Source organism: Gossypium arboreum, chromosome 3 (genome assembly GCF_025698485.1).
Source record: "Gossypium arboreum isolate Shixiya-1 chromosome 3, ASM2569848v2, whole genome shotgun sequence".
Classification (NCBI taxonomy): Eukaryota; Viridiplantae; Streptophyta; class Magnoliopsida; order Malvales; family Malvaceae; genus Gossypium; species Gossypium arboreum.
Genome location: NC_069072.1, coordinates 97,072,902 through 97,078,083, shown reverse-complemented (window position 1 = coordinate 97,078,083; position 5,182 = coordinate 97,072,902). Strand labels below are relative to the sequence as shown.

Below are 5,182 nucleotides of genomic sequence, written 5' to 3'. Positions count from 1 at the left end.
AATAAAGTCAATGGGAAATATAAATTTATCGATTTTAACTAGCACATCTTCAATAATACCTCTACGGAATCTTATAGTTTTATTTTCTAATTGAATGCTCATCCTAGTCTGCTTGGGTTTCCCAAGACCTAGTTGCTTAAACATTTTGTAAGGCATGATGTTGATACTAGCCCCTAGATCAGCCAATGCATAATTAACGTCTAAACTACCAATTAAGAAAGGAATCATAAAACTCCCTGGATCTTTTAGTTTGTTGGGTAGTTTATTTTGGAGAATGGCTGAGCAAACTGCGTTCAACTCCACATACAATGCCTCGTCCAACTTTCGCTTATTTGCTAAAAGCTCCTTTAAAAATCTCATTATGTTTGGCATCTATGATAGAGCTTCAATAAATGGTAAGTTAATGTGTAATTTTTTTAAGAGTTTAAAGAATTTACCAAATTGTTCATCTGAGTGGTCTTTCCTTGTCGCGTTGGGGTATGGCACACGAGGTTTATATTCGACAGTCACTGGTTTGTTTTTAATTATAGTCTACCTCACCTTGACCTTTGCTTACCACAATTTCGTGCCTCGGCTCTGGTTCAGGCTCAACGACTCCTTCGTCATCTTGAATATTAATTGCATTGAGCTATTCCCTTGGGTTAGGTTCGGTATTACTTGGCAAACTACCTTGTGGTCGTTTAGAGATTAGTTTGGAAAGTTGGCCTATCTGAGTCTCGAGCCCTTAGATTGACGCTTGTTGATTCTTAAGTGCTATCTCGGTGTTCTGAAAGTGGGTTTCTGACACTGATATGAACTTTGAGAGCATCTCTTCGAGATTTGGCTTCTTTTCCTATTGGTAGGGTGGTTGTTGGTAGCCTGGAGGATGTTGTGGTCTTTGATTTTCTTGACCGCCCCACGAGAAATTGGGGTGGTTCCTCCAACCTGCATTATAAGTGTTACTACATAGATTGTTTTGAGGTCGAGGATTATTACCCATGTAGTTTAATTGCTCGTTATCCATGTTGTGGCCATAAGGATGGTATTCCGAATGGTTTGTTCCACTGCTACTTGCTTCGCACTGCATTACTAGGTGAACCTGTGAAGATTTAAGAAAACCGTTAATCTTTTTATTTAAGGGTTCTACCTGATTAGAGAGCATGGTAACCGAATTGATGTTATAAACGCTGGCTGTTTTCGTTGGCTTTGTCCTCATGACTTTCCACTGATAGTTATTCAGTGACATCTCCTCTATAAACTCATAGGCATCTTCCGGTTTTTTATTATTGATGGTTCTGCCCACCACTGCGTCAACCATTTACCGAGTCGAAGGATTCAGACCATTGTGAAATGTTTGTACTTGGAGCTAAAGCGGTAACCCATGGTGAGGGCACCTTCTTAGAAGGTCCTTGTATCTCTCCCATGCATCGTAGAGTATTTCTAAATCCATCTGCACAAAAGAAGAGATATCATTACCTAATTTAGCCGTTTTAGCCGGCGAAAAATATTTTAGTAAGAATTTTTCGGTCATTTGTTCCCAAGTAGTAATTGACCTTCATGGTAACGAGTTCAGCCACTGTTTAGCTTTGTTACTCAATGAAAAGGGAAACAACCGAAGATGTATGGCATCATCAGAAACACCATTAATTTTAAATGTATCGCATAGTTCTAAGAAGTTGGCTAAATGAGCGTTGGGATCCTCATCCTGCAAACCATCAAACTGAACAAATTTTTGTATAATTTGATTAGTGTTAATTTTTAATTCGAAAGTATTTGTAGCTATAGCAGGTCTAACTATGCTTGATTCAGTTCCTGTTAAAGAAGGTTTAGCATAATCATACACAGTGCGTGGAGCAGGATTTTGATTAACCACAATTGCAGGGAGTAGCTGATATCCTTGGTTTTCAACCATTTCTTCGGTTGGGGGTTGAGTATTGTCTTCTTGCTCGTTCTCCTTGTATCTTAAGCTTCACCTTATTTCTCTTTGGTTTCTACGTACTGTGAGATCGATTTTTTCGTCAAAAAAGTAATGGTCCCTACGGGTTTCTTCTAGTCATAAACTATTAAAACCTACCAAGAGAACAAAAAAGTAAGTTAATAAATAATAATTAAATTAAATTAAATTAAATTGCAAGAAAAATAAATGGCTAAAGTAATAAAAATTAAGCATTCCTAATATCTTAGTTCCCCGGCAACGGTGCCAAAAACTTGATCGTGTTATTTCGTGATAGGTTTTAAATATTTATAATTAATCGTTCTTGAAACTAACTATTATTGCGATGCAGGCAAGTGTACCTATCGAACAGTAGTATAGTTTTAGCAAGACCGGATTGTTGAACTCGAAGGAACGAAAAGTACTAGTAATGACTGTCTTTTTATTATCTAGCCTAAGAATAATGGGGTTTTGTTTTAATTAACTAATTATCTAAACTAAGAACTCACAGAGAAAAGAATTGAGAAATTTCTTTTGGGAAAAATCGATCGACTTAAGACAGTTCCTAAGGAAAAATCCACCTAGACTTTACTTGTTATTCTGGCTCCGAATCGGACGATTTATTCATTCAACTTATTCCGTAGAGATCCCTAAGTTATGTTATTATCCCTATTCAAGACTAATAACGCCTAATCCCTAGATTGAATAATTGAGAATTTTCTCTAATTAACACTCTAGGGTTGCATTAACTCGATCTATGGTCCCCTTATTAGGTTCCACCCTAATCCGGCAAAATCTTGTCACCCTATGTCTAGGCGCGCAATCAACTCTGCTTAATTATGATAAATGTACTCTTAGCGTGGTCAATTCCTTCTCGAATAAGAGCTTATCTTGAATCAAGATCCGGATATCAAAACAAGAATTAAGAACACATAATTAAGAACAAGTTAAATATTTATCATACAATTCAGAAAATAATAACAAGATTAGTAGGTTTCATTCCCCTTAGGTATTTAGGGGATTTAGTTCATAACTAAATAAGAGAACATCTCAAAAAAATAAAGAATACAAAACATAAAGAAAACCCAAAACTCCTGAATGGGAATTGAGGAGAGATCTTCAGTCTTGATGATGAATCTGGCTTCTGAGATGAATCAATTGTCTTCCTTGGCGTAATTCCTTACTCCCTCCTCTGTGTGTCCTCTTTTCTCCTCTTTTAGGGTGCATTTATAGGCTTTGGAATGCCTATGAGCCTTCAAAAGTGGCCTTTTCTGAATTGGACTCAACTTGGGCTCGGTAGGGACACGCCCGTGGCACATGCCCCTTTTCGATTACTTCAGGCCGTGTCTGAGCCTGCCAAATTGACACGGCTGTGTGGTCTGCCCGTGTGAGGAGGGTCAGGCCGTGTTGATTTCGTACTTTGGCCCATTTTCTCCATTTTTGGCTCGTTTCTCGTTGCTTTCGCTCTCCTATGCTCTCCTAAGTATAAAACATGAAATTAAAGCATTAGAAGCATCGAATTCACCAATGCTAATGAGAAATCATCCATAAAATGCATTAAACATGGGGTAAAAATATGTATAATTTACGGTTTATCATGGGCCGAACTGGGCCATGTAGCCCAATGGGCCTGTTGGCCCTACACGGGAAGGATCACACAAGAGTGTGGTTAATATTGGGACAGCTGTGTGAATCACACTGCTAAGGCCATCTCGGGTTATGTAGGCCATATGAGCGTGTGTGCCCACATGGGCCTACAATATGGACTGGGGGCCCATTATGACTGATTGACTGTTAAGGTTGTACGGGTCGCCCAAGACGACTGTGGACCTACTGATGGGCCGATAAGAGTACCTGGACCCTTTTTACTTAAAAATGACCGAAATACCCCTATAGGGTAAAATGACCGAAACACCCCCACAAGGTAAAATGATCGAAATACCCCAGTAGGATAAAATGGCTATAATACCCCTATAAGGTAAAATGAATATTTTTCCCTCATTTGATAAACTGAATATTTTGCTCTCATGTGGTAAAATGACAGTTTTGCCCTTATGTGGTAAAATGACTATTTGCCCTTAGGTGGTAAGATGACTGTTTTACCCTTACGTGATGTATGTGTATATTTTAGCATGCTATTTGTAAACTGCATTGAATACATGTTTAATATTATGATATGGCATGACATGTTGCATGATGCATTGCATAGGGATGGGCGTATATATGATTGGAGGAAGTGTACTGTACTGGTAGCTTTGCTGCAAATACTGCTTAATGCCGTAACAGGTGCTAATTCTGGTGTGTAGGGATGGGTGGATTGATTTTATCCCCACATGGTGTGTAGGGTTGGTACGGAGATGGTGTGTAGAGGCTAGATGGGTAGGACCTGCATCTTCATATCAAGCATCTGACTGCATTGTTATTGTATTGTTTGCTATTACTGATATGGGCTTAGGCCCCACTAATACTGTTATTGGAATGGGCTAAGGCCCTAACTGAAACTGAAAGGGCTTAGGCCCAAATTGTGTTTACTCTGATTTTTTGTTTATATGGGATTACACACTGAGTTTTCGTAAACTCACCCATTTGTTTTAACTTTACAGGTAATTCCTAGTCCTAGGCGGATCGATGCTGCAAGGGACTCAAAGGTGGCCACACAACCGCTCTTGCTTCTATTTGTTTTTAATTTATAAGTAGTTTTATTTGGGTATTGTTATGTAATAAGGCTTCTATTATTTTAAATTTTTGGGTTTTATTTATTTTTTATTTATATCTACTAGTAGTAGGATGCAGGTTTTCAAAAGATATGCATGATTTACCAAAATACTGCGAATACGAAAAATCGTTTCAAAAGCTTCCGCGATAAACAAGATTTTGAAATAAATAACGTTTTAATGTAAATACTTTTGATAGTGATGCAAGTTTTAAAATTATTTTCTAGATCATACAAAGAGTCTAAATAAACATTAGGCCTTTCAAACGATTCATGTTTTACGAAAAACACTTCAATGTGACATCGTCAGATTCGGCCATAACGTCCAGGCCGGGTTTGGGGTGTTACATGGAAACAGTGACACTTACATCCAACCTAGACCAACACAGCTGCCTAGTTTTTCCCTACAAGTTCAAAAATCAGCTCAAGCTGGATCATCTAATAGCTTAGAGAATTTATTGAAGGCATACATGGAGAAAAACGACGCCACTTTAAGAAATTTGGAGAATCAAGTGGGCCAACTTGCTACTGAACTCAGGAACCAACCACAAGGTGCT

At 38.2% G+C, this 5,182-nt stretch overlaps 1 non-coding gene across 1 annotated transcript; it reads left to right on the top strand.

Moving 5' to 3' along the window:
* The first annotated feature begins 1,355 nt into the window (after nt 1–1,355).
* On the top strand, nt 1,356–1,462 carry LOC128291218 (small nucleolar RNA R71). The gene has a single exon (XR_008280994.1). It is a non-coding gene; the product is annotated as a small nucleolar RNA R71 (small nucleolar RNA).
* Nucleotides 1,463–5,182: the final 3,720 nt, after the last annotated feature.